Source organism: Ruditapes philippinarum, unplaced genomic scaffold (assembly GCF_026571515.1).
Source record: "Ruditapes philippinarum isolate M1 unplaced genomic scaffold, ASM2657151v2 ctg4395_1_1_1_1, whole genome shotgun sequence".
Lineage (NCBI taxonomy): Eukaryota > Metazoa > Mollusca > Bivalvia > Venerida > Veneridae > Ruditapes > Ruditapes philippinarum.
This window is the reverse complement of record NW_026851807.1, coordinates 154,508-168,637: the sequence shown is the minus strand read 5'-3', so window position 1 is coordinate 168,637 and position 14,130 is coordinate 154,508. Positions and strand designations below refer to the sequence as shown.

The window sequence follows — 14,130 nt, the reverse complement described above, 5'->3', positions numbered from 1 at the left end:
ATTTTTTAAAATTAAAAAATATATACATGATTCACCTATCAATATGAGAAATTTAATTTAATTCCCAAATAAAACAACGATACCGTTAAAAATTTACTAATTCAACAACCCTTTATTTCATACAAACCTTCTTGAAACTTTGAAAACAAACTAACAGTTGGTCATGAATCTAAAATTAATAAACTGTAAAGCGGTCTGATTGTGTGACTGGTTCGCGATACCTTGTGTACACTGGACACTCCAAGACGGTGCGAGGACAATCAAGAAAGAAAAATTGGGCAACCCTACAGATCTATGGAGTTAGCTTACTTTGGTTTGTTCACCCGAAAATTGGAATTTGGTTTCACATAAACGTGACATGTAGTTTACCCGTGTTTTTTTTTTTTTTTTTTTTTTTTTTTTTTTTTTTTGCAAATTTGATAAAACGTGATCACTTAAAAAGACTCATGTTTAGCGGCAAATTGTTGTCATCCACAGACATTCGGGGAAAGGTTAGCTTTAGCTACGGCCCTTGGTAACATACGTAATTTGATACTTAACACAATTGCAGCATCTTTCGAAATCAATCATAAACCATGGTTTGATTTCAACAATGCTTCCATTGAAGTTTTTAGGAATTTTTTTAAAAATTCAAGTGAAAATTTTAATTTTTTATCACATTTGTTCCTGGCCAAATGCCATATTTGATGTGTTTAACAAACGATGAAAAAACACTGATAATCACCCAAGGGCGGAACAAGTGGTTCATATGTCTGACCCCTCCAAACGCCCCTTGTGGTCTCTGGTACTATGGTAACATAAATACACCTTAAGGGTGTACGATGGGGTGGTATAAAGTTTTTCGATTGATCTAGTTGGTCCAGAAGACTCTCACTGTGTGTTTTTTTAATATATTGAATTTTTAACTACATTGTTTGCTACATTCCTTGTTTAACAGCGCAAACAGGCTTGGATGAAAACTTACTTTAATTTAAAAGAGTTTTTTCCCTTTTATTTTTAACTCGAGCGTCACCCCACTTCAAAAATTTGAAAACTGGGCGGGTTGGGGTCGTCATATTTGATTGAAGTAGTAAATATCTGAGGGTAGTACTGGCAAAAGGGTGGTAAATAGTGGCATTTTGATGGTTTTAGGGTTTGGGGTGGTAGTGTGGGGGTTGTAAATTTGTGATGTAAGTTTGATTATATGAGAGACCTTTGTTGTGGGGGCGGTTTTGGGGTTAAAATGGTGATGCAAAATGGGGGTAGGGGTTTGGGGAAAGATGGTGATTGTAATTGGGGGTCGAGAATGATGTAAATTGGATGAAGGTAAATGATGATGATAAACGAATGATGTGATGATGGATGATGAGGGAATGATATGAAAATGATGATAGTGATAAAGGATGATGATAATGAGGGTTTTTGGTTTTGGGTTTGATGATGAGGGAGGTGATTATGGGGGAAAGGGGTTTTTGTGGTAGAGGTAATGATGTTTGATAAAAGACCAAATATTTCATTTTTTGTACAAATGTATTTAGTAAAAAAATATATAGAAATGAAATTAAATTATTAGAAAAATAATTAATTTTAAAATTCATGCCCCGATACCTGAGTCTTTCTTCCCCGAAAAAGATAAAATCATAAAACCCAATAAAAAATAATAATAATAAAATAATAAAAAAAAAACAAAATAATAATAATAATTTTTTATTATTATTATTTTTTAATTACAAAAAATTTTTTGATGTTTGATAAAACGAACCTTGAATTTTTTTTGGGTTTTTTTTTAAAAGTGTTTTTTTAAACATGACGCTTTTAAATTTGGGGAATTTTAAAATGTAGTTTAATAAAATTAACTTTTAACCCAAAAAGGGTAGGGAAATTTATTAAACAAAAACCCTCTGCCCTTGAATATGTATAGAAATTTATAATACACTTGAATATGAAAAAATACTTAAATTTTACCAAAAAAAATTCCTTTATTTTTTTTGGGTTTAAATTTAGAATTTTTTTGAAACCCCTTGGGAAAATTTACAAACAGGGGGGTACACTCGTTTTAAATTTACCAAGAAACAAAAGATATTGTTTATTTTTAAACCCACAAAGAAATATTAAAGATGAATCTAAATTTTTATTTTTTATAGTAATTGTTTTTTCTAAAATAAGAAAAAATATATCAAATTTTTAAACTTTGGCATCCATCTTTTTTTTAAATTTCATGATTTGCTTACTTTCCTTAATGTTTTTTTATGCATTGTAGATTTGAAAGTATTTTTAAAGTCCCCCAATTTGTTTAAAAACCTTTGTAAAAATGTTTTAAATATGTGACATTTTTAAACTTTGAGTTTTGTACTAAAAATGATATATTTAAGTATAAGTCTAAAAAAATGTTTTTTGCTTTTCTTTAAAATTTCTTTTCTAGTACATAGTTTTTTTATAAAACGAATTTTTTTTTTTAAATTTATTTTAAAAATTTATTGCCCAAAGTGTTTCCATAGCCCATTTTTTATAATTGAAACCTTTTTTTAAAACACTTTACTGAAAACCCGTTATTATGTATAATTTCAAATTTAAAATATCCCTAAAGGGTGTTTCAATTTTTAAAATTGAGTTTTGAAATTTAGTACGAGAGAGTTTTCTTTTTAGTGTAATTTTACAAGAAAGGGGGTTTCCTTGAAAGTCATCTGGTCATTTTTTGGGAAATTTAAATTTTGGCAATCAGGGCCCAATAAACTTTTCCTAAAAAAATTTTTTTTATAGGTTTGTAAATTTATTAACATTCGTTTCACGATTTTAAGAAAAAATTTCGAGGGAAGTGGGGCCCGTGAACTTTTTGTTTTCGTTTAAATTTTAAAGTTATTTCAGTGCCCAAAAAAGAAATTTGTATTGGAAACCCAAAACCCCAAAAGACTGGTGATTTTTGTCAAATTTGGAAAAATCACAGGGGGGGGTTTAAATGTTCCCAAAAAGTAAATGTGGTATTGTCCCAGAAACCCGACGTGCCCTTTTTTTATATAAAGGAGTACGACGGGCCCCGTTTTTGGGTTTATTCTAATCCCTTGGATTTCTTTAAATTACATTCCGTTTTAAAACCCCCTTAAATTATGAAAGCCGTCTTGTCCCCTTTTTCCCCCAAACCCCCCCCCCCCTTTGCCATTTTTTTAATTCAATGTTCAATGAAATTTATTATATAAATATATTTTTTAAGATGTATTGCAATCATCGGCCAATAATTCCTATATTTCTTGGATTCATGAGTCAAATTTATATCATAAGGTTTAAGATCATCATCTGGGATCCATATAGGTTGTAACAAAGGTACCATAATCGCCCTCCCCATCCTCTCCTCTGGATTCTCTATGAACACTATTTTCGCAGCTAGACAATTTTCAGAGTTGTTAAAAACAATGATATTTAATTTCAAATGGGCGTTTGCTGAATAACTGTAGGATAATCCTGTCCAGTGAAAGATTGACAGTACATGTTTTTTTTTTAATTTTACTATAATTTTTGTTTCCACTTTTGTTTACGCAGTTATTCAGTGAAAATTAAATATGAACAAGTTGACACCGGCTAATCTATTTGATGCGTCGCAATTACCCCGGCTGTTCCATTGATGACCTCTAAAAGTTGCGATGCTAGCGTTGATGATTTATAGCTACATGTATATTCATAATCCTTTCCTATTAACATGTCAATAACTTGTTGCCTAGCTCATTTATATTGAAAATTAATTATTTCGGTATTAAACAGGTTTTATTTTTTCATTTTACGGAGAAGGTATATAAATTACGATGAAAGAATATTAAATGAGTGTACTATTCATTTGGTGACGTTGTTTTTCTAGTCGCACGCAAGGGTCGTAGGAATACAGCTTTACACTCGATCGTCCAGCTAATCACAGTACCAAACTCCTGAAACATTACCTATTAACTAACGTCGCTCGGGCACTAATTTTCTAATTGTTTTCCTTAGTTTTCTTGGATAGGCTTTATCTTAACAACTGCTGTACGATTTTATTATTATTATTATTATTATTATTATTATTATTATTATTATTATTATTATTATTTATTTATTTATTTATTTATTTATTTATTTATTTATTTATTTATTTTCGTTAAGACAAATATCGCAATTTCATACCAAAGACATGAAGTTTGTTCAAAATATATATATTGCTTTTCCACTTAGTATTTGAGTAACACAATCATTAACAAGAATTATTTCGTATACCGGTACAATAAAAACATATAACGAACCGTAATCAATTTATAGATTTTAAAATATTTGATGATAATCCAAAAAGAAAAAAAATCATTTAACTATTCTACACTAAAAATGGTAAAAATACAAAATATTTTTGTTCCTATATCAAATATATTTAAAATAAAAGTTTCTCTTTAGACATTGTTTTGCTGAAAGGAGGAGGGTCAAAATTTGTCAACCCATTCAATTCAAATCTTTCTCCTAGCTTTGGAAACCCGTACTTTCTCAAAATGGCGTCAGATTCTGCTCTCATTTCCGGTGGAATAGTTCTTCTAGAATCAGTGTTCATAAACGTTTGACAAATATCTTGGTTTTTATTTACGTCTACTTTAAAAGCTTGCGTCGCTGCATTTACGTACTGGGAGCGAATGTTCAGCTTTTCGAAAAGGACGCTACAACTTCTCCAAGGATTCTTCATCATTTCGTCGTAAAAGAACGGAAATTATCGGTATATTCTTTTCTGTACATTCAACGGCACAAGCGACACAAAGCGCCCAGACGCTTGAAAAACATTCCTACTGTTGTCAGATCTGTTGGATTTGTTAAAGGTGGATCTTGATCAAGCGTTTGAACAAAGTAGTGATGGAACAGTTTTCTCAAAAAGGGTAAAAATGTCGCGAGAAACAGCATTGTCAATAAGAAATTTGGCACATTGGGCCGTTGTGTCGTTGGACATAGTGCCAATGTACGAAGACACGGTACGTAAGCTATTGCGGTAGAGAAATATGTGACGTATGCGGGGAACAAGCTTCTGTATTGTTTTTATCTGTACACAGCAACATGGCCGCGAACGAATTATAAGCATGTTTGTTTTGTCGTCAGGTTTACATAACAGACGGACTGCGCTTGTGAGAACATTATCATATTCTGCGTCGGAAAGGGAACCAGACCGTTTTAAAAAGGCAAGTGTTGTAAGACAATCTGGTTCCTGGATTATTCTGGTTCCAGGTACTTGCTCAAACATTCTGCTCAACAATGTAGCACCACACCTTCCAGTGCTTGAGATCAAAACAACTGGCACCCTTGGGTCTCCAGTATCCTGTGCTAGTTTATGAAATACTCCTAACGGTATTGTTATCATTCTCTTCGCAAACTTGAACTGTGCTGTATAGAAATTTGTTTCCGTACTATTCTGCAAATCCATCTTTTCGTCCATTTCAACAAACACTGCTTCTGTTTTGGTAACACAATACAGCGAAACATGTGGCTTTAGTACATAGTTTGGATGTTTGAACGAATTATGAAATGTTATGAAATTTGACTGATCTGCTATGACTAGTGGGTGGATTTTTCGGCGCCATTTTATATCCTGCACATGCGCACCAGACCGGAAGTTAAGGCCACTTTTGGCATCTCGTCTGGTTTTCTCAACCCCGGTTACTGCCCACGTAAATTTCTGGAAGGATAATACTATGAGACGGGCAAGTCTGTACAGGACGAAGGCGAAGACTAGGATGACGTAGTCACGAACTTTTTTCAAAACCCGGCTTATGTTCTCAAGATTGTCGGTGGTAGATTTAGCCTCCATCACTGAAATATATAAAATGATATAGATTTTTAAGTTATGTTGAACCAATACTGGTCTGTAACTTAGCAATGGTATTTCAGGACTATTTATTTCATATCTGTAATTGCTTTTATTGAGCATTTTTATAATTTAATTACATAATTATGTACTTTTTTTGCATCATTCGTTGGTTTAAAGTCGCACGCACCAACACTGTAGTGGTCATAGCGACTTCCAAGCTTTACTGGTGGGGGGAAGACTTCAGGCCGCCCTCCGTGCATTATTCGAGGCACGAACGGCACCTGAGTATAATAATAATATGAAGATGTGATTTTCATAACAATAGTCATAATAACAGCAGTCACAACAAAATTTGATTAGGTTCTAGGAAAATTGATACAGTAAAATAGTTCCTTAACCGTAACAATCAAGATCAAAACAGATCTCAACTTGTTGTTCTTCCTTAACCATTAGCATAGCATGTGTAACACCGCACTTTGGGGTCAAACGCACTTTGGGGTCCGACCCCAAAGTGCGTTAAATTTCGCACCGCACTTTGGGGTCAAACGCACTTTGGGATCAAAATCGAGAAATTGACCCCAAAGTGCGTTAATATGCTACATATCAACGCACTTTGGGTTCAAGAGGTCTAAAGGTGTCATCTGAGTTCTGCTTAAATACTGAGTACTGACTTATTTTCTATCTGCGACATTGGAATATTTGAGTTGGAGTTCAAGATGGCGGTCAATACTTTATGATGCTTAAGTGATAAAAGTTTCATTAATGTTACCACTTGAAATATCTAAAAATTGTGTTCATATAACAAAATTACGGTGGCATAAAAGTGACATTTGCATTTTTTTGTTTTTAGTTTTGTATACATATTTTATTTTAGTTTTGCATACATATTTTTTTTTCAGTTTTGCATTCATATTTTATTTTTGTTTTTCGTACATATGTTATTTTTGTTTTTCATACATATTTTAGCCAATCAAAACAGCCTTCAAATCTTAGCCCATAGTTGAGTATAAAACTAATTTACATATGGCGAAGTGTTTGAAAATGGTGTTTAACAAATGGTGTAATTATCCAAACCTCTACTTTGCAAATGGCGTCATGTAAAAATATGTACGAAAAAACAAAAATAAAATATGTACAAAAAAACTAAAATAAAATATGTATGCAAACTAAAAAAGAATATGTATGCAAAACTAAAATAAAATATGTATGCAAACTAAAAAAGAATATGTATGCAAAACTAAAATAAAATATGTATGCAAACTAAAAAAGAATATGTATGCAAAACTAAAAAAAAGTATGTATTCAAAACTACAAGTAAAAAAATATCTACGACAAACAAACAAAAATATTACGAAAAACAAAAAAAGTAGAAAAAAATACAAATGTCACTTTTATGCCACCGTTCAAAATACTCTAGTACAGAAATTATGTATTCCTAGAATTAAAAGATGCTGCGAAAAGTATCCCGTTCTGTCGGTCATTTACTTGATAACTTTTGGTGCCATATTGAGCCCCATTTTAAATATGTTGGGAATGAAAAAAATGAAGTTAATGTCTTTTTCCAAAGAACTATAAATATACTCTATTGCAATGTTCTGGTGAATTTTTTTTTTCGATTGGACTATAAATAGTGATTTTTACAAAAACATTATTAAGCTTATCAACAAACTTAAGGGTTTTTGTAAGCTCCAGAACAACCGTTCGCCAGAGGCTTTTTTATGGGAAATCTTACATACTTCTTAAGAAAGAGCAAACATGAATTTAATAATGTTAAAATAATGGTATCTGAGAAATGTAAGATGCTTGTTATCTGAATTAAGTGGCGATAACTGTGAAATTATTCGTCATAAAAGAAGTCAAAACACTGTAGTATTTGACTTCCATATAAAATACTAATTCACTATAACTGTACTCATCATTGCCAAAAAGCAACAGATGAAAAAGATGGTTCATGTAATTGGCCAATGTGTATTTTTTGGATAATATAGAAGAACATCAAAATAAAAAAGCTTTTAAGAAAAACAAATAAAAGCATAATGTGCCTTTAAAACGTTATTTTTAACCCTCGGGGGGATCAATACCCCACAATCCCCTCTATACCCCCAAAGAGAATTTTACATTATTCTGAAGCTCCGCTCTTAATGTGCGACTACTTAAATAGTTGATATTTTAGTTCTGCCTGTACGGACTACTACTTAAAGCCGCATCTACACCTAGTCAAGTTTCTTATATGTCACATTTAGCTAAATAAATGGCCCTTTCAACATATTATCAGGCACATTTTTTACTGAAATGTCTTACTAAGATTTCCCAGAATTCATACCTTTGTCTATGCTAAGACTATCATATTTCTATAAAATGTGTAAATAAAAAACAGGAAAATAATGCATTTAGCTAAAAACAATGGAGTTAATGAAAGGTGTACATTCTTTCAAAATAAATGGAAAATTTGAGAAAAAATATTTTAAGCTTAACAATTGATACAAATTCTTTATTTGGTGATTTATTTGGTGAAAGTTTTTCACTTACTAATCAAGATCATTTAAATCCCTATTGATTCTACTATAATTCAGGGCACATGTTTGTGTCTATTTAATGCCTTATTTTTTTGTTTACCATTGGCTTTGACTACAATATATTATTTAAAACATAATGAACTTTAATTTTCTATGACCCCAAAGTGCGGTCGTTTGCCTGATGTAAAAAAATGCATATGTACCTGTTTAACGCACTTTGGGGTCGAAATTGGACCCCAAAGTGCGTAACTCACTATGGGGTCCGACCCCAAAGTACGTAACGCACTTTGGGGTTCGACCCCAAAGTGCGTTTGACCCCAAAGTGCGGTGTTACATAGCATGGTTAACCAATAGATCGTGCAGTTTTCTGTATTCAACACTTTAAAGAATGTTAGGCGAACAGGATTATGTGTTGCTCCTGGTTATTTCGGCGCTTGTTTAATATCATAGTACCTAAATCTCGGATAGTGGATACTATGCTAAATTATCATGACTCGTGCATAAACTACCTTAGATTTTTTTTCTAGTATATTGAATTTTGTTATCTTAACATAATGTTTAATCCTTTACAAGTTTTTCATTAATCATAGTACATAAAAATAAAGAGACAAATAAAACAAAACGTTTCATCACGAATAAAAACATCTTTTGTTTTGTGGCGAGCACACAAAATGCAGTTTGCGTCTATACATGGTATATTGACCGCAGTGAAGAGTGCAGTTTTGAAAACAATACTTTATTACGTTTTGTAAAATGCTTAATTATAAGTTAAGCAGATCCCGTCTTACTAAAGATATGTAATAAAGTTTGCACTTTGATTGTCTTGACAATAGCATGTAATAAAATTGATTTATGTGTTGTCGAGCAATTTAAACTTTCTTTTCTTTTATTTTTGTGGTTTTATACGCTTTTATTTTTTTGTGCTGATTTTGTTTTTATTATGACGTATGTATGCGTACAATACACTTTGATAATGTCAGGCAAATATAATTGAGGCTCTGCTTATAGGCTGAACGCCTCTAAATTAAACTGTGTTAAATACATTGTACATAAATAACAATTACAGACATTTCACAACAAGAAAAATCAGAGAGGATTGGAAAACAAGTAAAACAATACATATACCAGTACCTATCCAGTATAGGTTATATTTTTCAAATAAAGATACAAAAAAATGCTGCAGTTAGATGTAAGCTTGAAGAATAAGAGAAAAATTGATTGTTGAATTATCACTATAGAGAAACTAAGGTAATCTAATGGAGAAATGGCAAAAGAAAAGAAAATGTTGGGAGAAATGGAGTGCTTATATTTATTAAGAGTGCACTACCACACCTTCACTAAACAATACCGATGTATCGTCGATAGTTTTCTGTAAATCAATAACCAATACACATTTGAAAAAAATCGATAATTTTGACTCATTAATTATATGTCTAGAAATTATGAAAGTTCACCCAAAACACATACAGAAGCAAAATGGATCTATTTCATAGCAGTGATAACATAAAATGGTCAGAGAAAAATCTCGACACATCTTAATTGTATCAACAGAACATGTATTTTACTGAAATCGTTTTAAAAGGTATTAAACAGAATAATAGACATTTGATTGTAACTATTTTTCGAAATATCGATGAATCGTCGATATTTGTCATCCGATATTGATATATTATCGCAAATAAAACCAACTGTTCGTTAGAATTCACGATGCATATTTACTTCAGCCTTCCTCCTTATTTGCTAATCAAAAATACACACGTTTATTTTCAGGTGTGGGGCGTCCGTGGCCGAGTGGTTAAGGTCGTTGACTTCAAACCACTTGCCCCTCACCGCTGTGGGTTCGAGTCCCGACAGGGACTTTGGATTCTTTCATGTGAGGAAGCTATCCAGCTAGCTTACGGAACGTCGGTGGTTCTACTCAGGTGCCCGTTCGTGCCTGAAATAATGCACGGAAGGGCACCTGAGGTCTTCCTCCACCAGTAAAGCTGGAGCGTCGCGATATGACCTATACTGTGTCGATGTGACGTAAAACCCAAAACAAAACAAACAAAAAATATTCAGGTGTAAACGTTTGTGAAAATAAGAGAACAAAATCAAACCTTGTAGTTTAGCACGTGTGCGAGTTGCCATGATTTCTATTATTTTAAACGAATTCGCAAACACTTCTCTGGTTTGTTTGTTTTTAATATTACAAGTCGCACTCGTGCCGCTTTAATATTCAATATAATATCCTTTCTTTATACATTCTTTGTGATAATAATTATATCAAACACGAAGTTAACTATAAATGCTACTTTTATTCCCGTACACATTTGCTTTATTCTTTTCTTACATTTTGTTCAAGTTTTTATATAATATTTAAATGAAAACAAATTACGCGGTGATATATAAAGATGAGATTTTAATAATTGAGCCGCGTCATGACAAAACCAACATAATGGGCTTGCGACCAGCGTGGATCCATGTTGTTCGCTATCAGTTTCTCTACTTGTTATAGGGTTTGTAAGCGAACAGTATGGATCCTGATCAGACTGCGCGGATGCGCAGGCTGATCGGATCCATGCTGGTCGCAAACCCATTATGTTGGTTTTGTCATGACGCGGCTCATATGTATTTAAATGTCTATCTCCTACCGTTTAGGTATGGCACGTGTAAAAAACGTAACTGAGCGTAAACATTTCAATTTATGTCTCACAAAGGATCTGTAACAAGTCATAAATAAAGTTATGCATTTAAATGAGACAAAAATGAAGTAAATAACGCCAGGAAACTTCCGTTAACAGCGTTTTAGCGGAGTATACTTTGACCCCGTATCTTGTTATGTTTGTTCACATTAAGGTTTTACACCCATGAAAAGATTATATAAGCCGCGTCACGACAAAACCAACATAATGGGTTTGCGACCAGCATGGATCCAGACCAGCCTGCGCATCCGCGCAGTCTGATCAGGATTCTTGCTGTTCGCTATCAGTTTCTCTACTTGTTATAGGGTTTGTTAGCGAACAGCATGGATCCTGATCAGACTGCGCGGATGCGCAGGCTGGTCTGGATCCATGCTGGTCGCAAACCCATTATGTTGGTTTTGTCATGACACGGCTATTATGAATTCGCTGTTCTCGGTATCTAATGCTAACAGTCCGCTAACTTCGTGACTTCCAATATGTAATAAAATAGTCGGCAAGATAAATGACTTTACAAATAATTATTATATTAAAATTGGATAAACTGCATTGAGTTTTTTTTTTAATCTTGAATTGAATTTTGCAAACATCATCACTTCCCTTATTTAAATATTCGGCAAATTCCGTTAGATCCGTACCTTATATTGAATTCGGTAAACTTCGTAACTTCCGTTTCTAAAATCAGAAAAGGCGAAGATAATCTTAAATCGCAGCTTATTTCGTTTGTCCATTTCATCAGAGCTTCGTTTAATGTTGACAAATTTCGTAACTTTCACGAAAACGTTTTGTTGTAGTAGATCTACATTGTATGAGTATTTTACGTTAATCCGTCTATATGAACTCTTATTTATGCAACCCATTGCATTTATATAGCTACATGTATGTGCCTTTAGGGTATCAATTTATTAATTTAAAAAAGAAATATTTTCATTTTCCCGCATTTATGTTGGAAACTGATTTCGGCTGCACTTAAAATTTTTGAATGGTATAAGACCCGGAAATTGATGAAACATGGTTGATAATGGATGCACACCTGAACAAAGAGAGTAAGATAGGAATGTTTATTCTATCTTGAGTGCAACATTTATGGACTTTTATGACTTAATCATTTTAGCGCGTTTTTGTATAATTTAAATCAAGCTCGAGACTACATAATGGTGCTATTATTTTATGTAAATACATGGTTGTAAACCATATCAGGACAAGAACCAATGCTGTTGGTCGAAGGCCTTCACCGATAGGTCCATATTCCCTTCTTGTCATGCAAAGACTTTTTATTTTAAAAAAAATAAAAGTTAAAGGCCCATAAAGTATTTTTATTTTTCAAAAAAACATTTTTCATGTTCGATGTATTGTTACAGTGTCTATAAGTTACTAGATGGCCATAAACATGAGCGATCGTTTGCTAGCATTGCGATTTGGCAATTAATACGTTCAAGGTGATCTATTGTTTTATATGGATATCAAAATATCACTTTGTTTACATTTTGCTATACATATATTTTCACACATTTTTAGTACATGTACACGCAACGCTTTTTTTGTATCATGTTATGAACATCTCATGTTCTATTTGCATTATAAACATTTTAGATTTTCAATTTTTTTCAATTCAAATATAAACATTTTAAAAAATATCTTAGCTCTTAATTCAGAAGGTAAAACTATTTATTCTTGTGGCTTAATGTGCCTTTAAGCAATGCATATTATATAACGGATTGTGATAAAAGACATAATTGTGTAATTTTCGTGCAGTCTTGTTAAAGTTAATAAATACAGTCTTAGTTTTAGCTATTTTAAGACAAGGCTTGAACATACAGATTGCTAAAAGAAAATTCGCGATCGAACAGAATGAAGAGGAGCATCATGGGCCTTTAAATGTTCTCGACGGTGGGTGGAGTTAGGGTTAAAATCACCGTATGACATTTGACAGTGTCGCTGTGACATAAAATCCAACGAACCATATGAAACAAATACGTTTTTGATATAATGTGATGTATTGAAATAAAATAGCATACTATATAGTCTTTTTAGTGTAACGAACCAACTTTTTTCTCATTAAACTGTAGTAAAAACTAATCTGCGTATAGATTTTTTTTTCAATTCAAATGTCATTGCCCTAGCGACATGATTATAAAATGACCTAATTCTGAGTAGTTTTTTTTTTCTTACGGAAGCATAGATGGGACATGCGGGAAATTTTTTATACTTTTACTATTACTACCAATAATAATAATAATAATAATAATAATAATAATAATAAAAACAATAATAACAAATTCATAAGTTACTTAAACCGCAAATATTTAAAAGTCATTTAGTTATTGTAACTGATACAAACAACGAATTTCTTTACATTTTTTACAGGATTACATATGTATAGCATTTGTTAGTCTTAAAAATAAACCGTGACTTGAAAATTGGGACGCGCTTGAGATTTCTTATATATTTTTTGTGTCAAGTTGACGCATTCATTAAGTTCCGTTTATTTTTATCGCCAAATAACAGCAGAGCATCACAAACAACAACAGCAACATGGTACTCACCTTGAGATTTCGACCTAATTCTTGTTGCCATTATCAAATTCAGTTCATATCCAATTAAAATGCTTTCAAAAAATTGCAAGTAAATTACTTCATATTAATAGCTCTGATTTCCATTTATAAAATCGTTCATATTATACATATTATAACTCCTATAAATTTCTTTTCATATTAACATTCTTTTTTCAGTATAAATTTTGATTATTTATGATCATTTCATATCATCATTTATGACTTAAATATAAACAACATTTGTCCATATAAAGTTCAGATTTAATACGTATATCTGTCTCTCTTTCTCCTGTCGTTAAAGTACGACAAACGTAAGTATAACGTAACGTCCTAGCTTCATTATTTCAAATTTAGCGTCACACTGGGTCGCTTTTACCATTATGACTTTCTTTTTTTGCTTTTAGTATAAACGTTTTTGCTGACGTTTTAGAAGAAGCAACTTTGACCCCAAGCTTGTAATTTTCTTGAAATTAGAATAAATGGGAGTGTGATTTTAGGGTTTTTATCTTTTCGAGTGCAGTGTTTACAAACATTTATGGCTTTATATTTAGTGTGACTTTGTTTAACTGATATCGTGAAGTATATACTGACGTATGTAAAAC

The 14,130-nt window shown here is 32.2% G+C and overlaps 1 pseudogene; it reads right to left on the bottom strand.

The window, feature by feature from the left end:
* Positions 1–4,246: 4,246 nt before the first annotated feature.
* Positions 4,247–10,677, bottom strand: LOC132740272 (uncharacterized; annotated as a pseudogene).
* Between the last annotated feature and the right edge of the window lie 3,453 nt (positions 10,678–14,130).